Below are 23,496 nucleotides of genomic sequence, written 5' to 3' on the forward strand. Positions count from 1 at the left end.
GATATTGAATTTTGGTACGTCGGAAGTGATTCATTGTCTCCACAGTTTGAATTCCTACAACCGCTACTTTAGAAACAAAATATGTAACAACTTTTTTTTTTTTTTGCTTATTCGTTCATTCTATTTCTGTTAGAAACAAGTCACCTGCATTGTACACGCATCCTTCACACAGTTCAGCGAGAAATATACTCCCAGGTAAAAACCTTTACTTGAAGAACAAAATAAACAGTCATTACCCTGCAGAGGACGCTACGTGTAGACCCACCTGCCACACAGCTTCGCCTGGATGACGTACCGTTCTCTGTAAATTATTGCCTGTGAAAGAGGATTTGTAATACTGAGAACAGCTGGCAACTGAGATTGCCAATTACTCTAGTCGATCCCTGTAGGTAGGGTGCGCGCATTTTACGTCGAAACTTGTTCAAGTACACATCAAGTAACCTGTACACTGGAACAAAGCTGTGTTGAGAGCTATTGTTCGGAGTAGCACATTATTTGCAACGAATTTATAGCCTATTTAGTGGCACTCAGCACAGTATTAAACTAACTGGAAGGTCTTTTTCTTAGTTTCAGATTAATAATTTTCATCCGAATGTCCTTCCAGACCATACGTAAAGGACTTGGAGTGCACTAGTGGCTAGCAGATAAATTAAAATGGTTTTCTTGTATTCTGAAGGAATCTTTACGCTTTCCTCTATTTATATATTTAAATGACTGCTTGACGTGTTACACACTACGTTCATTTCATCTGACAGTACATCCGCTGTTCAGATTTTTAAATTACCTATTCGCTGAGAGAATGATTAAAGGTAATTATTATAAGTAGTACAAATAATGTAATTACGTATAAAATATTATGTTCTTTTAAGATATTACATAACTATAATACAATTATAAATAAATTAATATTTTCATAACCTGTTTAAGGATGTTATGTTGAAACACAGAATTACTAAAGTGAATTCCTTAATTTTGTTATAAACAATCAAGATCCGGCACGGAAGCATCCTTATATTTAACAAGTCATGATTCCGTAAATGCTCATTTCGTTTTGAAATGGATACTTTAGGGTCTAATCTCCAACGCATGTTAAGATTATGTCGTTAACGTTACTCATTCGTGTTTCATTGCAAAAGGCAAAACCTATACTGAATGCTCATAATAAACAGATAACAGTTCTCGCCGGAAAGAATAACCAAAATATGCCGACGGTGACATTGTTTGAAACGTATTTCGTTCTAATCAGCTGCAAAATATGACGTTCTTAGGAGCATTGATATTTATCGATAAGGACACTTCGTATAGACTTTGTTTTCTTATGATTAACCTCAGATCAATCACCTTAGATAATACACATCTTTTCGCAAAACCTCGTGTTTTTACAAAGGATAAAAATCTCGGAACTAGATTTCACGTTTTAGAAATAAATTTGACACAAATGATCATTTCTCAAGAGATGGCTGTCAATGTGTTGGAATGCTAAGATGGGGATGGTACGGTCAGTTTGCTGTTGAAGGAACTCGGCCATTAAATCGGTTCAGTATGATCGAAAGCAGTCGTCTTGAAGGATTTGTTCCTCTGTGTAGTCCTGTGCAGTCATAGTTCCGTTGAAAAAAATCCAAGACATTTAATCAGCACTTACTTAATCAACTCTTTTCTTCACTTTTATTTATATTACAAAATTCCAAATAAAAAAACTTATTTGATACTGAAGCAGTGTTTCTGAGAATAAATATGATTAAGACTAAGTTGATTCCTCGATGTGACAGACAATTTTGACGGAAATTTTGTTTTAGAAGTTTACACTTTAACAAAAGATCTTCTTGGGTTTTCTCCATTGAGCAACAAGTGGTGCACAGATATGTGTAAAAATTTACGCAGTGTTGTTTCATAAAAATAACGCATGTCCATGACGTACAATTAACCAAAGACTTTCTTTTTTCGAGCTCCATTACCATTCTGTATCTACAATGACCATGAATAGCGAATTTCTCCAAACGAATTTTTGACGCTCTCCACCGTTACCACCTTTTCCTCCAAATGAGCATTTTCTTCTTCTCTGTTCATTACGATTAACATAGCTAGAAGAATCAATTATTCCATGAGAATCCAAACTAAATGGGATTTCGGAGTTAGCTTTAATCTCTTGGTATCGAAACCTTTTTCACCAACATATGTGTCATTAATGTCCTTGTTACATGTTACATTTATACCTAATCTTTAACATTTTTAAAAGGGGCTGTGCAAACGCAGTGAAATACAGTTTGCTGTAGGTAATTTCCGATAGGTTATTAAAGGACATTTAGCGTTAAACATATTCGAATATAGGGGGATACTCAGGAAGAAATTCAGAGATGCATGATCGTAAGTACTACAAGATACAGTAAAACAAGTTAATGAGACAGATAACAGGCGATAGTGAGAAACGTCATTATGACTACAACTAAAATTAAATGAGGATGAGCGGGGTATAAAGGATAGCCCATTACGGTAAATAGAGTAAACAGTTTCTTTACAGGATTCCATGAGATATGAAATTATCTAATGGAAGGGGATAAATGACGTTAGATAATGTGGAGGATCACCACCTCTCTAGATCTTACAGCAAGGGAAAATACAGAAAAACCAGGCAATGGATGGTTATTATGTGATGGTAAATTTACAACTGTATTTGATTACAATTTCAGTTGATATTTCTCCGTTTCAAAGTCATTATCGTGTTACCTAATTTCCATTTATATTTTAACTGTAACTTTCTCTATTCTTCGAACAATTTTTATGACACGAAACACAGATACTTTAATAAAAAAGGAAAATTTTGCTGCCACGTATTGTTCACATGTGTGCGAAATTAGTATGAATGTAAAGAGAAATTCGTAATGTGAATCTTGCCATAATTAGTGATAAACAACACAATCATCGAAAGTAGCCACTCTAGGAAAAGACACTGAACGTTTCGCATAAAGCGTAAAATTTTTGCACTCCATGTGTCGAAACTTGTTGTAGGGAAGGATATTATGTGAACATCTGTTATTAAAAACAGAAGGGAGTGCCCTAATGAAGTTGCATGACATTTATTAGGAGTAAGGAAACATAAAATGACTGAACAACAAAACTGCAAACCCTTAGGACTAATTTAGTGCCAATAGATATTTGTAGTTAATGAATGTAGCGTACATAATCTACTGCAGCGAAATGTTAACAACTGTGCATGTACTGTAGTGACAAAAAGCAGTGATTCTAACGTACAACGCATAGCATTCATTTTGTTTAAACACTGCATGCCAAAGTTATTTGGAAAGATCTGGTACAAATACAGCGTTCATGACGAAAATAAAGACTTACTAACTCTAACGTAATTAATGTCATTCTTATTGGGTGCAAAAATGTATTTATACAAAATTTTAGATTGTTTGGAAGAGATAAAAGTAAGGACAGTTTTGGGTGATAAAACTGTCACAGTGTACCGAATCCTCGCTATGGATCAATGAAGTTATTGTCACGATGTTCAGAGACGGTGTTAAAAGTGCTGTGTGCTGAATATTGTTTTAGAGAGGTTTCTGAAAGGTTGTCCGTTTACATTAATACTCATCTGCCATATGCGGCATAGGTGACTGACACGTTCGAAACAACGCGGTATTTCCCACATAATGGCTGCAGTTTCAGCCAAGCGGGCAACCAGTTCTTCTGGAGTGGCTGTCGATGTCTCGTACACCAAACACTTCAGAGCTCACAACATATACACACACTGAGAAACACAATAAAAAAAATCGATAGAAGTGAAGTCGGGAGAACGTCGTGGCCACCGAACTGGGCCCACACCTCCCAGTCCAACAACTGGAAAAAAACACCTTGTGGTGGACCCCTCCATGATTCAGAGTGTAATGAGGCGTTTAGAACGTGTAAACATCAGTAGAAGTTTTTATGTAAACAAAACGCAACTTGAACAATAATAGACATGGACACGACTATTAGTGGCGGAAACTCATCTTTCTCAACAGTAAAGTATAATTGTGTTGCAACTAAGATTCCAATGTCAAGGTGTTGCAATTAAGATTCCAAAGTAAACGTGGTGCATTCTAAGCAGTCGAAAATAAATGTGAACGTTGAATTGAGAGAAGTTCAGAGTCAAGCGCCCCCTAGCGGGGCACTAGTAACGTTTTTTCACATACACATTTTTTCTTATGTCTACTTTAAATATTTACATCCTGTACTCTACCTTAATTACTATGATTAGGCAAAACTTTCACGTCTGGATTTTGATATTAATAAAAATTTACATCTGTAAGGTATCTGAATGTTTCAAATGCGGAGAATTTTCGTGCAGATGGGTTTCTAAAGCAGTTTCGTTCAAATGGGCAGATGAGAATATCGTTCCATTACAAACTTCTTTTTTTTTTCTTTCGATTCAACGTAAATGAAAAATCAACTAATGTTCCTGAAGGTTTTGAAAGTTTGTTGTTGAATTTCATCTTAAGAAGTGTATTGTTGAACTGCAACAGTACCTGCGCTATCTTTCCAGAACTTGCAATAATGAACAATCTACAGATTTAAGTAAACAAATGAGCACAAATTCTTATTATTGTTCATGGATACAGCATACAGTAAACATTGTTACTATTGTAAACCAGGTGTAGTCAACCTTTTTTGCCAACTGCCCACTTTTCTATCTCTGATAGTAGTAAAATTTTCTAACTCTCCACCATTTCCACGACAATGGTGATCTATAAAGTAGAAAAGTAACTTTACCTTGTAAAATTTATAAACGTGAGTTACAGCAAGTTAAAGCGTGCAATAATAATTCCTTCAAAATTTTATGAAAATCTAATGAAAGACCTCCGACTATGAGTGGGAACGCCCTCCAGGGGTGTTAAGTTCCAGGTTGACTATAACTGGTGTAGTTCTGGGTAAGAGCAGATTCGTGTTTGGATAAGTTTGTGAAATGGTTTTTCACTGTAGTTTTATCTTTTCATATACCAGCAAAATGGAAGCCTATTATTTCACACGCGAAATGGCAGAATTCATCTTCTGTTATGGTGTGTCTAATGGAAGGAACAGTCGGGCCCGTCTACTTTACGCTAAAAGGTATCCAGACCGCAGGGTACCAGCCGCACAATTATTCAGTCGTCTTTTCGAGCTACTGGCAGGCTCTGTCTCCGTAACAAGAGCGGACCGTGGCAGACTTCGCATCATCTGTACTCCTGCTGTAGAGGACCGAGTACTACAACGAGTGCTAGAAGATCCTGGTGCTAACATTCGCAAAATTTCAGCGTCTAGCGGGATTTTTCATGCTCTACTGCACGGACAATTGTTACGTCCGTATCACGAAAAGTGTGCGCGAACCCTTCGGCCACAAGATGAGCCTGCCAGAATGCAGTACAACCAATAAGGAAGATCCACGTTTCACACAAAGTAAATAACGTTCACACGTATGGCCCGTTTCACTCAACATGGAATTGTCAGTTTCATAATCAACATGTGTGAACTGATGCAAATCCACACTCAGTAGAAGAATGAAGGCATCAGTGCGGATTTCAGTTAATGTATGGTCTGAAGTTATCAGCGCCAGTATAACAGGACGATACATAGTACTAAACGGGTTGACTTGTGCAAGCTATCTTTGGTTCCTATCAAATGAATTGCCAGTCCTGCTAGACGAGGTACGAGTTCTCCAAAGGGTGAAGACGTGGTTAATGCATAATGACGATTACCTCAGAACTGTCCTAAAGCACTTCACATGTACATTCAACGCGTGATGGACTGGTTGGAGAAGCCGACCAACTAGTTGCCGCAGTCACAGTCCCTTCAATTTTTGGTTGGCGGTACACTGCAAATTTTCGGTGTATGCAAGCGTGATTAATGACGTATAAACACCATAGGAACGTGTGACCAACCTCGACTGTCTCAGGGAGTCCGTAATTCTCTAAGTTGTCGGACAGAAGCATGTTGTACTGTGAATGGAAACCATATTGAGCGCCTCTTTAGCGATGGCTCACACGTGTAGGTCTCGAATAATAGCAAGCAAATTGTATTAGAAGCACTGCTGTCACACGGTAACGGAACAATGTATTCTCCTTTGTTTACGCCTTTATTGCATTCTGTAGGTTGTTCGAAATAGCAAAGAACTTGCAATAAGAAAGATGTGTTTCAAAGTAGCAAGGAGAAACAAGTAAGTTTACGTTTGGGAGAGCATATTTACTGAATATTTTATTCCTGATTTGATCCATACTGCCACCTCCCAAAATATGTAATAATTTTTCTCAGCACCACATGTATTTTAGTGTGTGTGTGTGTGTGTGTGTGTGTTCCATCATAGCCGTGGAACGTCTGGAACAATTTCAACAAAAACTCCCCATACACATATTACCTAGTCTGCAGGGGTAAGATACCCCGAGCATCCATATTTGTGATTATGGGAATGGAAAAGTGGTGACATACGCATAAGGCCTAGAGCAATTCCAACCACTCTTGATATGTATACCGTTGTTGTAACACATCCTATCATTCTCAGGAGTGAGATGTGGGGGTGAAGAATGTGAGACGGCAAAAAAAGAAATTGAAGCTCCGTCTTGTTATCGTCTGACAGTTTAAAGGGGTTGCTTGAAATGAGAGACATTGTTGTAGAGAGCTCACCCGTTGCTGGAATGTGGGTGGTATCGGAAATGGTACAAAAATATTTAACCGGACAGCACAGAATAAAGAGCTAGTATGGTCATAAAGATGTCCACTGACGTGAACATTATGTTTGGTTGTCTACTGAGAGCTCATAGGATCTAAGAATATCACAGCGCTGCCGAACATTTTTCTCAAGTGTTCATGAATTTTTTCATTTTAACGCAAAGAAAAACGTCTTTATCTTTGCTCCTTACATGCCGTTATTCTCAGAGTTAGAGAAATAGTGAAGTTTACGTAACTGCGTAAATTTTCTCAATCGGTTCCAATTATTATAAATATTTTCTGGACATGGTGTTGTGTTATATTGTAAAAAACGCTGTCACTGAATAAAGCCGACGATTCCGTCACAGTTTGATTGAGCTTTCTCTGGATCTACAATTTCAGTAGGTCTAGAGGAAGGGCACTAAAATTGCGGCTGAAATATCTATTTAATTCGTTGCCAGTTACTTCACAATACGACGTGACGACATATACTCAATACCTCTGTGTTTAATAGACAAGGTTAAGTTAAATATTGTTGCGGTGGAACATACACTTTGACAGTTTTTACATTACACTGGCAGGGTAGTGTTGAGAACGCACTTGATGTTGCAGACGAGAGTTTCGCGCGTTCCGCTTTAGTTGTAACGCACAGTACGTCGACACCGGTGCAACCCCGGGAACGTATTGTTAAACGGCTACAGAAAATTTGATGAGTTGTCACCTCGTTACGGTCTTGTAAACACGGCTGGACGGCACGGCTGATCGTCGGATATGTTGACGTTGCATTACGACTTCCCACACACATCGGAGTTATGAGGCTCTGACACGGTGTGCAACACAATATATTGATATTTGATGAAGTACTTTACATGCTTACTCGTAACAAAGCACACAAAATTATTTTCTTGGTAAAATTAACTACAGACTATTTGATATACTAATACAGCAGTACAGAGCTATACGTCTATTTGTGGTTAGCTGTGCACCATTAAAAGCATGAGTGGTATATTTGTTTTGAATGATGTACCGAACTAAAAGGTAAAGTGATACGCGTTCTGTGATATCTCCAGGTAAATGAAACAGAGCGACAGTTGAATCCAGCGACAGGACGAGGAAACTCACGGGGTTAGGACCATCAGTTGTTTGTTCTATACGGAGTTATTGATTTTTCTAGGTACCCTCTCCTCACTGACAACGGTATAAATGTTAATTTCATATTTGGTGGTTAGAACCTTCATTTGCTATTTCACTCTAGAGTTGAATATTTATATCTCCATAAAACTATAAATGTTATCTATATTTGCCCTTGGTTATTCAACACGTTTGAGGTTACACAGATTTTAGCACACTGCTCATACTCATCGTGGAGAAATTCTACGTCATTGAAATTCTTCTAGGGAGCTTGTGAATTTTACACTTCATTCCTTTTTTATTTTTTATTTCAGATATGACTGCATTAAATTGTGGAATAGAGAATCATGATTGCTGATAACAATGGAATGCTGTTCAGATAACTCAAACTTACTTTTTTTACGCTTCTGAATCACTTACTCACAGCAGAATTTTCGCAATGATTAAAAATGACGTAAGGTGAAAACAATGTAGCCCGCGAAGGTAGAAACGCAATCGAGCACATGTTTTTCATGTATTATAAACTGCTCTTGTCTATTTTTACATTCATAACATAAAGATCGTCGATAAAAGTGATGTGAAAAACGTTTCAGGGTAAGATCTGTGTGGTTACCTAAGTGACATAGTGACTGAAAGAAGATGCTCAGGTGAAGCCGTTGATTTCATATAATATAATAATTACGGTCACATACAATTCGGTGACTAACAGATGCTTGCTGAGAATGTCACACATGTTCGTCCACTTTCTCAGTAAAATACACACCGGGGAATACTTTTAGGGCGTAAACTGGGCCCTTCATTTCTATCCGTTACGTAACACTTCTAGGAAATGTGCAAAATCCCAAGAAAATGAAAGAGGGATAGAAAACTTTTCTTCTCAAGGTGGAGCAAAAGAATTTTCAAATAATTTGCGTGAATACAGCCGGGTGACGTCGACAATAAACCGCCGACATTTCGACAGGAGCACACACTGACATTTTCAGGACAAAACTGATGTCGACGACGTCACCCGGCTGCATTCCCGTAACTTACAGCCAGGAACTAAGGTCACACAGCAAAGAATCGTATTTACCTTGTCTGGAATAGAAAGCAAATAAATTCTAAAATGATTAAAATCACCTTCCTGATTCTGGTACCTGGGTCATGGACATCCATAACAGAACCATCAACAAAATTTGATCCTTACTGACAGAAAGAGATACATGTCGTTATCAGAAGGTTGAAAAATAATTCACATGACTACCTTCAATTTGAATACGTTAAAAAACAGCTGACACTGAATCGAAAGGACCACTGAGTTATTGTGCACTCGAAGTTAATCTGACCGTCGTTGGACTCCACTACTTACTCCCCCAAGTTGTCAGTTCACTCCTGCGTTGAAGAAGATAATCATTTACTTATACGTTTTAAATCACTTTCTCACACTGTAAAGACGAAGTAACGTTACCTTCTCACATTGTACAGATGAAGTGACGCTAGAATGTTTATATATTTTTGGTGTTAAGAGAGTGGCCTTGTAAGATATTTACACATTAGAGAATCGCTGAATGAGTTTCCTGAAGTATATTGAAATAACTTTACGAACATTGAGGTTTCTTATTAGTTACTATGCTTCTTCAGACATAAGAGTGGAGTTTAAAATTGTGAAGTACGTTGAAGATGTTGATTTAAGGTCAAGAAACGTAAAAAAAGTGGGAAAATTAAGATTCTAAACCGTCTGTTTAGCAGTAATTGTTACGCAATGCATGTAAACCCGTTGTTAATGTTCCAGTTAGGAGACAATGTTTGTAAATGTTTATTAAAAGAAACCTTATGGTAGACGAAGGAATTTATAAGCTAACACGAGTAATTTATTTCCTTTTAAAGCAAAAGTAATATGTCTTTATGAACACTCCTAAGAACAGGTACTAAAAATAATGTACACAGTTCGGATTGTGTTACGAATTTTGTTATTTTAGTACCAGCAGGTAAATACGTTAAAACGAATGTGAAGCCCAAAATTTACTTGATTTGAGTTGCAGTAATGACCAGTTTGAATGGAGTAGTTACGTGGTCCTTTCACATTTAATGCTTTAAATTTTTTATAATATGAATGCCAGAAAAAAGAAGCTTTTCGTTATGGTTTTGCTACAAAGAAAATCATGCACCTAAGCTTTTCTAGCCTCAAATAATGAGTAGACAACGATTCAGCACGCATATTAGAATAGTATACTAAGGTTATCCTCATTTCCATAATGGCAGCGATGCGAATTTCCGTACCTGTTCCTGGTGGTTTCCTTCTGGTTTTCGTACAAATTTTATCCTTTAATGAATGAGGAATTTCGTAAACAACAGTGTGGTGTATGTAACATTTGTGCAGTAGTTTGCAATTTCTTACTGATACACTGTTGTTGCTGTTGCATGATGGTTTCAAAAACAACTAGCAGAATCTCGTATCACTGACGTGCAGGAATTTAGGTCAGCCTTACTAAAATAACTTCCTGAACTCTCGTTTAACATAAGATTTTATTTGAACTCTGAAATTAATAGATATATGGGACGAATTTATTTGTGTGGTGACGGTTATTATGCCAGTAAGCAATGGGCACTGTTCTTGTAACATGAATTCTACACAAGAAGTATTACAGTGAAGACCTTAATGGATATTAAATCTTTTATATTACTTTCACAAAATGAGAGAGAATTTTCTGCAAATCAAATGAAGAACTAAATGTAATGAAGTTAGAAATTTAATCGACTTAGTATTTTAGTGGTAGAGGATTGGCCTTTAATTAATGGAAAATGGATTCACCCATTACGCTTTTCTAGCTTGAAAATACAGTAGAAGACTTATAGTATAATCTTTTGTACAAAAGATTAGCAAGTAATTAGTGGACAAAACTGTTCAGAGAAAAATTAACTAGCTTCAATAATATTTCCTTATGACTAATTTCCGGGTTTTGTAAATATAACTAATCCGTTTGGGAACTATTGAGGAAAGAGTCAGCAAAAAGTTACTTGAAATGGATAACCTATGAAAGTAAGAAGCGAAGTTTCAAAAAAGACTATGTTTTTCCATCCCTCTTATTAGCCAGAGAAAACGAACAAAGCTTTCGTGTAACATAGCTTCGGAAACCTGCGAGCTAAGACAGAGATCTCCTCGTAAACATTTACCTATACCGTCCATCCTTATTTTCTCCTTTTGAATAATAATAATTTCATTTTCTTCTTGTTCGAAAGAATTCTCTAGTTCTGATTTCTTGTGTTCCTTATATTACGTGTGACTCGTATACAGTGGTGATTAAATTCTTTTATGTTGTTGTTATCAAAACCAGGTTTACATAAAAATAATTATAGTGCACACAGGCCGTGGAAAACCTAGTGCTGAAAAGACCTAATGATGAAAAAATTTTTTTACAGATTATAAGCATATTTCAATGCTCAAGGTCATTTCACTTACCATTGGTTTATGACTTTCGCGCAGCTTACGGATGTAAGATATGCAGTCTTAAAAATCATATTGATTTGCATTAATCTGGATCTGATTGCAGCGTCCAGCATGTATTCCTGTGCTTGTGATATGCACCTGGAATGTTACAGAACCATGTTTAAACGGATATGCGTAGAAACCATGGAACTCATCTCGTAGTTTTTCATTTTTTATGTGAATATCTAACTTCCTGGAGCAGTTATACTTAAAGTTTAGTCACAAAGTGGTGGTGCAAATCCTCTGAGACGGAGAGATTAAGAATATTACAATTATTTTTTAAACAGTACGGTGGGAAGGGAGGGAGAATGGGGATTCACATACAGTTCCTCGTGTGCACATATAATGTATTAATTTCCATCTGCTTGAGGCTGTGAACGATAGGCACAATTCACATTACATAAAGAGGTTAAGATTATGGAAATTTCTTTGCTTTTTGTACAAAAAAACAAGGCCTCGCCAACGGTTTCACGTTACGGTTTCTTTCGGCTCCATCACCATTGACGCCAGAACCGGATATTACACTACGTGTAACTTTCTCAGCCATCTATTCCAAACAGATAGACGTGATATACGAGGGGCAACTGCATAATACCTATTCTGCCTGGAAACATTTTCCATTTCAGCTGTCGAATATCACTTAATCAAGATAATTATAACATTTGAAAGAGCATCTTTAACATGTTGCAGCCTTGTCTGCAACTGTGATAAATTAATATGTCATAAATCCGCCTCAGTTGCGAAATGTTACTGGTCTTTACCCAGGTTTCAGCTAGAGTAATCTAGCCTTCTTCAGAAGCATAAAATAAGCTAATTCATGCCAGAATAAGGCACGGTCAAACATAAAAACCTAAAGTACCGTGGTACCATGTAAAGCTACGTTACTTAGCTGAGGAACAGCCCCGGCCTCACTTAGTGGAAAGCATTATGTTGAAGCAACATAGCGTCAGGGGCTAACCGACCCCTTTCCACGAAGTGGGGCCGGGGCTGTTCCTCAGCTAAGTAACGTAGCTTTACATGGTACCACGGTACTTCAGCTTTTTATGTTTGACCGTGCCTTATTCTGGCATGAATTAGTTTATTTTATGCTTCTGAAGAAGGCTAGATTACTCTAGCTGAAACCTGGGTAAAGACCAGTAACATTTCGTAACTGAGGCGGATTTATGACACAATAATATTTGTATCATTGTGGTCAATATTTATGTATCTACGTGACATTTTCAAATCAGTTAGCTAGGTACTGATGACGAAGAACAGAATAATAATACGTGGAGATCATAAAGAAAGAGGAGGTGATAGACATCCTGATTACGTAGACGTTGATGAATGTTTTCGTAGTATTTCATTCCACTTCACATCTCAATGTACAAAAAGATGTCATAAGCTACTTCGTCAATGGAGTACAAGTTACTGTTTGTATCACCTCCACGTATACAATTTCAACACTGCCTATTATGCTTTGTGATGTCAGAAAAAAATTAAACCAGAAGAATACTTTTATCTCAGAAGGAATTTATTATATCATGCATTTGTCACTATTCGTTTATAGCCTCAACTAGTCGCCTCAACTAATAGTCAAAAGACCATTCAGATTCTTTGGATACGTGAGTAAGTGACAATATTAATCTAAATTTATTGGTGTCACCAATGTTTTCAGGCATTTGAGAACGTCCAACAAAATTATGCGCTGCAACAGAAAATAATTTCCTGCAGCAACCGATGCAGGCTGATACGCAGTGTTTTGGAGAGACAGGCACTGTAGTCATGCTGATGGGTTATTCTCTGGCATAAGCATTTCCGACATCGGTAAGAAATTACTGGTTTCGACAGCCACCGGCCATCTTCAGATCGTAAGAAGAAATCAGTAGTTCAAAGTTCCTTCATAAAACAACGTAGTAAATCAAAGTGAATCGTGTGATCTGAAGACGGTCGTTGTTGATTGGAATCTTTAATTTCTTGTTGTAATTATATGTTAAAATTATATGTTATCGTGGTGATAAACAAGTTATTTAAAACATGGAGTGTTAAACAAATTTCATATTTTGTGAGGTGGCAGTAAGGAGCAAAATAAGATAAAAATTGCCAGTAAACAAGGGCTCCGAAATGCACTTGTTCATCTTCGCTGCTGTGAAAAACAGATCTTTCACCGTAAACTCCTTGCTATTACAACGACCTACAGAAATCTGTACACGAATGAATTGACAAATGAGAATACAATTTTCATAACTAACGTGTCTGGACTGATGCCGCACGCCTGTTTTCAATTAATATACGGGCGGGAATTGTTGGAGACACACTAATTGGACATTCATAGTGCCAGACAGGTTGATAGAAACAGGATACCATGTCATACGACTTACCTCCCGTATTGCATGCTGTACCACTTCAACAATGGCTGGAGATGTGGTTCATGCATGACTAAGTACCAGCCCATTTTCTCCGAAATATACGAGAACACATCGCAGAGGTAATGTCTGATGGATCGCTCGGGAGGGTTCAGTACATAAATCACCTCGTTTTCTGCACCTTATTCACCTACATTTTTTGATCTGTGAACACTTGAAATTTTGTTGTACGCAAGCCTCATACAAGTGTGCAAAGACTACAGAAAAGCAAAATCGAAGTCTACCAACGCATCTGCAACTTCAGACATTGCATGATTCCTTTAGACGTAGAAGAAAAGCGTGCTCCACACTGCACTGTGAATAGATACTATTCTGAGTACATTACTAGTGCAGGTAATATGTAATAGCAAACATATTACAGCTGATTTCAGATCGATTACGTATTTCTGGATATGAGGAAGTCTCTTGACACTGTACCACACAAGTGGCTCGTAGTAAAATTGCGTGCTTATGGAATATCGTCTGAGTAATGTGACTGGATTTGTGATTTCCTGTCAGAGAGGTCACAGTTCGTAGTAATTGACGGAAAGTCATAGAGTAAAACAGAAGTGATTTCTGGCGTTCCCCAAGGTAGTGTTATAGGCCCTTTGCTGTTCCTTATCTATATAAACGATTTTGGAGACGATCTGAGCAGCCGTCCTCGGTTGTTTGTAGAGGACGCTATCGTTTATCGACTAATAAAGTCATCAGAACATCAAAACAAACTGCAAAACGATTTAGAAAAGATATCTAAATGGTGCTAAAAGTGGCAGTTGACCCTAAATAACGAAAAGTGTGAGGTCATCCACATGAGAGCTAAAATTCGTTAAAATCATTAAACATCAGTTACACGATAAATCAGTCTAATCTAAAAGCTGTAAATTCAACTAAATACCTAGGTATTACAATTACGAACAACTTAAATTGGAAGGAACACATAAAAAATGTTGTGGGGAAGGCTAACCAAAAACTGTGTTTTATTACCAGGACAGTCAGAAAATGTAACAGATCCACTAAGGAAACTGCTTACACTACGCTTCACCGTCCCCTTTTAGAATACTGCTGCGCGGTGTGCGATCCTTACCAGGTAGGACTGACGGAGTACATCGAAAAAGTTCAAAGAAGGCAGCACGTTTTGTATTATCGCGAAATATGGGAGTTTCACAGAAATGATACAGGATTTGAGCTGGAAATCATTACAAGAAAGGCGATTTTCGTTGCGAAGGAATCTTCTCACAAAATTCCAGTCACCAACTTTCTCCTCCGAATGCGAAAATATTTTGTTGACACCGACCTACAAGGAGGAACGATCATCACAATAAAATAAGTAAAATGAGAGCTCTTACGGAAAGATATAGATGTTCATTGTTTCCGCGCGCTATACGAGATTGGAATAATGGAGAATTGTGAAGGTGGTTCGATGAACCCTCTGCCAGGCACTTGAATGTGATATGCAGAGTATTCATGTAGATGTAGATGTAGATGTAGATGTACTGATTCACAATGCCGAAATAAGGTTTACTTATTCGTTTACTCATTTGTTACGACATTCACTAGGTTTTTCGTAATAGCAAAGAACTTGCAAATACAAGAGATGTGTTTACAGCAGTGAAGATCGACAGTTGCTCGTAGCACTTAAGGTACGCATTTTATAGTGAATATTTTCTGAGTTTTTTTCACCCTTTCGTCCATACTGAAACTCTCAAAATATGGTGGGCGCTGAGGTGGGCGCTGATAACCACGCAGTTGAGCGCCCCACAAACCAAACATCATCATCATCATCTCAAAATATGGAACATTTCATTTTTACACCCCGTACATACAACAGTTAGCTGTTTCGCTTCATTCTTCCATTTAGAAGACTAGTAATTAATATCTACGACTAACGACTCGTTAGAGTCTAGAGGAATCTGGAATTTATTATATAAGGATAATGCAGTCACTTGGTAATGTTTTATGAATGACTGCCTGACGATGAATTGATGTTAAAAATTAAATCTGCTATTAAAACGTAAATAAAATATACTTTTCTAAGTATTCTGCTTTACAGCATTTGCACTGAACGAATATAACATGTTATTTTATACTGTCAAGGACAAGTTGTCGGGAGTCGTAGCGGGTAAGAAATTACGCACTGTTACTTCATTTTTAACATCCGTAAATGTGAACAGTTTTCCATTATCTCTGTCATCAATAACTGAACAACTACGACTGTCTTCCACAAGGGAACGTACGCAGTTTATTAATAACGGAAAAACACCAACTTGACCGGCGTGTCGTAGCGCCGCTTCCGGGAGAGGCAGAACCGCCAGTTGCAGATAGAATCCGCTTGGTAGATCAACGGCGAGCGTCGGTGTGCCGGCCGGCTTGGATGTTGTATCTAGGCGGTTTGCCACATCCCACATGGCGAATACCACGCTGGTACCCGCTCTACCCAGGACCTACCTCTGTTACACGATTCGAAAATATTTAGAAAATTTTCACATACTTCTACACGAATGACACAAGATGCAGGCAGCTGAGGTGCACACATTCCGTCTTGGGTGGGGGATTAATGGGGTGGTGTCAGGGAGGGCATTCAGCACCACCCCTTCAATTTAGCCATGGCATATCTATTACTGACCACGCCGACCGATCCTGTGCAAATGGAGGGGGGGGGGGGGGGACGGCACAAGAAAAGGAAGATGTTAGTCATCAATTGGCCGAAATTTTGTGTTAAACCTTTCCTCTTCGAGTCATCATCAATAGTTTTATACTTAACGGATGAAACGGGTACATGTTTTTGTGTTAAATCTACTCATCACTATGATTTTATGCACGTAGCGCCGTGCGATCCTCACATGAAATGTTTTTGTTCGTTCTAGTATCTAAAAGTACTTGCATTCTTCTTAAAAATATATTTATTTAAATAATATAAGCACACACTTATCTTTTCACGTTAACTATTTGTTTTTTAGGCAGAAGTGTGAAGGACAGAGCATGTAACATGTTTTAAGTTAGTCTCACTGTAGGATTCCAAAACTAGTAGCGGTGTTCCTTAATTAATTTACAGCAGCATGCTCCTTCCTAAATTATTAGTGTTGTGTAGACTAGAAAATTTTGTACACTTCTGTTAGTAAAATTAGTCTAGTTTACCAGAAAATCTGTAATAAAAGTAAACATGAGAAATTAGAGATATTACCAGTTAAAATACATACTAAGATTAGAATTTAATCTATGAAGGACATCTGGAATTATTTTGTAATGGAGGAAAAATTTTGAAATTAGAAGTAACGAGTTCTCCAGCATAGCACTGGAGGAATGGCATTTTTTAACTGTAAGCTCTACATGTGAACACAGGGACGAGGTAATCACCTGCTGTGCTCCGAAAAGCAATTTCAACAATCTCGCTCGCAATACCGTTAACAAGGGGAGGAAATAATCTACTGCCTAAATGTACGCCGACTAATTTTGCAATACATGTTCTTTTGTTATTGTTACAATGAAACTATGTCTCGATAATTTTGTTCCAACAATGTTGTAGTGGTGTACTAATATAACCTGAGTGCTTGTTTGACGATGGAGTTAAGCAGGAAATGCACAGAGACTTTGTAATACAGTTATAACATTATGTACAACGGCTATTCATATGAAAATGCTCGTTTATTAAAAAAAACATGAGACTGAAGTTACAGAATTTGTTTTGCGATACTGTGAAATCACACAGGCTAATTTATTTTTCCACATAGCTTTCAGCCACATTGATACATACCCTGTAGCGTTCGATGGGTTTTGAAATCGCGCAGTCGTAGAATTCTGCCGACTGCGATTGATGCGAAATTACGATGCTCGTTTCGTACATAAGAGTACGAATGAACTGTGGAAAATGAATACAAGGGTTCGAGATGGTGAATCTGCTGTTTTCTGTAACCCTTTCGTCAATCGAAGAAATAAGATTCGCATTGACAATACTCGTTCGACCACTTTTCCCTTCATCACGGACACTGGTTCACCTATTTTTGAACATTGTCGTAAACCACAGTCACTCGTCACATCTGCGTCATGAACTTCACAACGATCGCGGTAGATTTCACTAGCTATTTTGTCACCAGCCCTTCTGTACAAAAGCAGCATCGTAGGATGGCTTCACTCGCAGTTGGAAATTCAAAGCGCGTGAAATACTATGACAAATGTCTCAACATGGCTGCAAGCTCTGTAGCAAAATAAATTTGTGTGTGCATTTCGCCGGTATTGTGCAACAAATTCTGTAACTTTATTCCCTTTGTTAAAAAAATTAACGGATGTTATCTTATGAATAGCTCTCGTATAATAGTAAATTACCATCTGATATTATGTTTTATTATATCGTCTAAAATGGCAGCGGGGGAATATTTGAAATTTTATTATGTTGAATTACAGTTCGTAATGAAGTACTTACAATTTTATTAACACAAGGAATACCTTTCCTGAGACCATTGCAGATTCTTTTTGTCAATGAAGTGATCTACGTTATTCCGTTTATTTATTTATTTTAAACTGCGTCTACTACTATCACGATATCAACGATTAAACTTGTTTGGTAATGATCAGTTTCTGCTTCAATAAAACCTGTACTATTGACACCCGTGTTAGGCATAGCTTTTATTGTAACTGGTAAATTTTCATCTGATGATGGATGTAGCTGAAGCGTCATTGTAAATAGAAAAAAATCGTACTTCTAATTGAAAACACTTTAACTACATACAGCTTGCATAATGAGACATATAAACAATACACTACTCTGATTACCAGCAGCGGTTAATATTGCAGTGCACAAATTTCTTTCTTCCCTTTAAATCAACAAATTTGAGACATGGTCTCAATTTCCATTAACAAAATGATTATTACAAAACCTTCTGAATAATCGTACAACAGAAGTAAAACACAGCTTAATGATAAGCGACGAAACCGAAGCCATTTGTGACCAGTAATATTGGCGGTCTGCTACACGTCTCACAGATCGATTCAAAGCTTAAATCCCTCGCTAATTCCTCTAGTGCTTTGCAAGCGCCAGGATACACTTTCAAAATGTTTTCATTCGGACCATAAATAGTACTCGTATAGCACTGTTGGTAAGAAAATGCCTGCAGAAGGCAAGTGTCCGTGTACGACTCCTGGCCCAGCAGACAGTCTTAACAATGTCACAAATGTTTGAGACGTATTCTTTTCTAACGAGTCAACTAAGTCAACGAAGACGAACATAATTGTCAGACGATATCCTATATTGTAATTTACACAAACGAGAGCTACATGTTATTACGCCTAGCCACGCCCTACGAGATCTTTCAGTCAGACAACCAGTCAATAAGAATCTCCGACATACCATTCGTCGATGAAGGCTTGTGAATGATGAAGGTGATGGTGAAAGTGAAGCAAGGGGGGGGGGGGGGGGGGGTAATTTGTTGGAAACACTGAGAAAATTGCACAACTTTGCCAGTGAATTCCGTGGACCTGTTCGCTCTCTTCGTTGAATTTCCTTTTCTATTTCGTCTAATCCATCTGACAACGTATCCCTGGCGCTCTTTGATCTTCACACTTTGCTTTCCATTTTGCCCCAGTATTATGTTTTCTAAGAATATGAGTCTTCTATGTTAACAAATTGTGTATAGCCTTTTTATATCAAGAGTTAACTTTGAATTTATTGATTGGGTCTTTCAATGTACAAAATCTGCATTAATCTCCTACATTCCTGCATCTTAAACGACTTTTTGTGTACTATCGGTTTCTATTATAGTTTATGGATCAATCACGCCTGCTGCATCGTTAGCGCTGACTATAAACACTTGTAGAAAATAAGACACATGTGATACAAATTTTTGGCAGCTACCAAGAATGGTTTATAAATCAAATAATGGCAGAAGAAGAGGTTGAAAAGTTATTTCTTTTTTTCCATCCCCAACTTACAGAAATTTTTCGCCGTCCTTAGCGTTGAAATTTGTATAATTAAACAGATGGGTACAAAAATTTTCAATTGCCTAACTATTTACATTTTCTTTTCGGTGGATGAAAATTTTCAAAACACCTCATCTGTGTAAATGTTTTTGCAACGAGATCTTTTATGCAAAAACCATCAATTTACGAAACTGGTCATGTTTATCGGAACAGTCGTAATAAACATAAGAGAGTAATAACATAATTTTCTGTTTCGATCGCATAGTACTTTGTTAGCGTATCATGGGTTTCTGTGCCTTATACACCATCATCAGCTATAAAAAGCTTCGCTGCAGAAATTTTGATGTGGCTCTCCGAGAAAAATAGACTAGGTGAAGAGTAATTTCAGGACATACTATATGGATGACGATGCGGTTTTACTAATAGACAGGCCGATTAACGAGGAAGGCGTGTGTACGTAATTTGCTCCCAGACAAGTCGTCCGGGCGTAGATACTTACTAGTGGAGCATCTGAAGTTGGGGTTACCGTTTTTGATCAAGTTTTGCAAGAACATTCTATATTGAAAATAAAAATACAGATGTTTCGGCTTTTTGCTAGGCACTTCCTAGTTTTTGAGAAAGTCGAGGTTAAAGTTGATGACGGAAAATCGTATTTTCAGTGCTGTACATGGAAAGAATGTACAAAAACAAAAATTTTTAATTATAGTACGGGATCCGATGTTAATAATGTTATATTTTTGCGTTTTCATGCTATAGCTTTTGTACCCGTCATTGTACGCGTCTGGCGGAGTGAGGTCAATGGTCGACCAAACCACTGGTCCGTATTCGATTCTTGGTCATGCCTTTCTTCCTCGTTCGATATTTTTTCTGTAGATTTGATAGTATTCTGATAATGGGAATACCTTTCTTTGAATTAAAACTTCTGGATGTATGATTAATGATCAAGTAAGTGTATATAGAGTACTGACAGTTATTTCCACGGTGATATATAGGCTAGTATAAAAATACACCTAAAGTATATTATTGCTTAATCCTAATTGATCGTATATCCGTGAGCGTCCTCACATCAGTGGTGTGAAACTTAACATAGAAACAGGAAAAACATAAATATTTCTCGCACCATGCGCAACACACGAACGACGACATGTTTTCAGGTATATCATCCTAGAAAACATATCTGATTCACGTTGCTAAAAGCTATCTATCATATATCAATTTGGATGCGTACCAAGCGTATAAAAGCGTATATTGAGAGACGGACGTGGACAACTGGTTATGGGCCAACGTACGAGTTTTAATAGCATCCGCCCTGCCCTGTAATTCTCTGCTTTGCTGTGACGTCGTATGATTTTGAAGTCGTGCTATGAAATTATTCACTTTTCTGAGAAAAGTAAACCTCACACAGCTGGCAAACAGAGGTACGTTTCGGTGGTATCACTTTAACGGTGCAAGTGTTTTGAGCATCATCACTTACGAAAGTCGTATCTAACGCGTCATGTATCACGGTGAAACTGACTGACAATATATTACATATACTCATTTGATTATTAATCACATCTCCCGATCTTTTACTTCAAATGAAGGAAAGAAAGGTATTTCCATTATTAGATCATTATCAGAGACACGGAGAAAATATCGAATGAAGAAGAAAGCAAAGAATCGAATAGCGACCAGAGGTTTGGTAGACTAATTCATTGATTGCTCAACCGCCGACCTCGCCTCGGCAGACATAGAATGAAGAATGCGCAAGCTGTAGCACGAAAATAACGCTAACATTATCATCTTTTGACCCCACATTATATTAATAAAATGTTTATTTTTAGATATTCTTTCGACTTATATAATTGAAAATAAGATTTTTCGTCGTCAACTTTGACCTTGATTTTTTTTTTTCAGGAAGTAAGGAGTGTCCATCAAAATGCCGAAAGATGTGTCTCTGTATTGTCAACATGGAACCCGGCCTTGTAAAACTTGATGAAAATTGGTGAACCATGTCAGTGCTATCCGTGTGAAGTCGGTACTTCTCGCTAGCCGGAACTAAAATTTCAGTAGAGATATAAACGTAAAATTGCTACTAAATATAAAACTAGTTATCGGACAGTAATTCGGCACATTTTTGCCACTTCTGAATTTATAGTTCTGATGATAATTCATAAGATTCGTAACGGATGAACTGTCAAAATACACGATACGCGACTGGTTTTCGTAAATGAAGCCATCTAGATGGCTTAATACGTATATTTCTCTTTATTACATTGTTATCACTACTACCATCACCGTTTCAATACTTGAAACACGTAAAGCAATGCTTAGTGTCAATTTCAACAAAACTGATGCTGCATATTGTTTTACGAGCTATAAGTTTTGATCTGATGATGGCAGTAGCCGCATCGTCGTTATGAATGAAGGAAGTACAGTGTGGTTCAGCTGTAGTTTTATGCAACAACCAATTCTTTAATTAACCTTCAAAACCACACGTGACATTTTCATATTTTCTCTCTCGCTACGCGCAGACTATTATTCCTTCAGAGAAAATGAAGTTTTTGTAGGAAATGTAGTGCAGTTAAATTTTGTACTGAGATACGTTTTCGCTGGAGGCTACGGCTGTCGTGTTGTTCAAGAAAACTTACAAAAGTGACTTTCAGAAGCACCTCCACCCCCGCACGTATTCCTCACCAATCAGGATTTCTGATGTATTGTTCGTGACACTCCCTCCTACAACTCCACAAAAATTTGCAACTGCACGAATTGTTCTTACATTCGAACTGTTTTGGTCTTAATTGACTGACATTACGCCATCGGCTTAGCCGAGCTCTTAAAAAGTGTGAAATTGACGTTTGTGTAAATTTTACCCGACATCTATGTGAATTTGAACAGCATAGAATAAACAATTTAACCGTTGTACTCGTCACGCCATCTAAATGTGAAAACACAGCGCTTGTAAAGGCTAAGTTTGGATCGAACTGCCAACGTAATTAGTAACGGCTACAAAAGTCGTTTTTTCTTTCATTACCCTGGAGGACACGTTTAAATTAATAATGCTACCGAAATAGCCGACTATGCAGGTGGTGTAATAGTCCAAGCAATAGAGACCAAAAAAACGTCGAATATTGGTAATAGTTCATGTAGTCGGGGATTTTTCAACAGTGGTAGGAGGGAGTGCCACGAAAAATCATGAGGGATGAGATTAGGGGTGTAGGTGTGTTTGAAGGTCTGCTTTGTACGTTTTTCTAGAATAACGTCGCTCGTAACTGAACAAGATCGACAGATGTAAAGGTAATTTCCGGAGAACCTGAAGGAAGTGTGATAGGATCTTTCTTGAAAGACATCATGCCTAAGCCAGTGACTGTTAAATTTTTTATTTCACTATTGCAATTTCGGAATAGTGGAAATAAAAAGTTTAAGTCACTGGCGTAAACATGATGTCTTTCAAGAAATTTCTCAAGACTGTGAAACCCAGTTGTGAAAAGTTAATTATTTGTGATAGGATCGTTACTGTTTACAATATACATAAATGATCTAGAAGAAAAAATCAGGTGCTCTTTAAAGCTGCTCGCAGATGATGCCGTTGTCTATAACAAAGTAGCAACTCCAGAAGATAGTAACGATTTGCAGAATGACCTCTAGAAAATTGATGAAATGTGCACGTTCTGGTAGTTGACCCTGAACGTAAATAAATGTAACATATTACGCATACATAGGAAAAGAAATCCACTACTGTACAGCTGCGCTATTGATGACAAATTGATGAAACCTATATCTACCGTACAATATCTAGGAGTAACTATCCAGAGCGACCTTAAGTGGAATGGCCACATAAAAAAAATAGTGGGAAAAGCAAATGCCAGACTCGGAATCATGGGAAGAATATTACGGAAACGTAACTTCTGCGAAGGAAGTGAGTTATAAGGCGCTTGTTCGACAGATTCATCTGTCTGGGATTCCTGC

This window comes from Schistocerca cancellata, chromosome 3, assembly GCF_023864275.1.
Source record: "Schistocerca cancellata isolate TAMUIC-IGC-003103 chromosome 3, iqSchCanc2.1, whole genome shotgun sequence".
NCBI classification, from domain to species: Eukaryota; Metazoa; Arthropoda; class Insecta; order Orthoptera; family Acrididae; genus Schistocerca; species Schistocerca cancellata.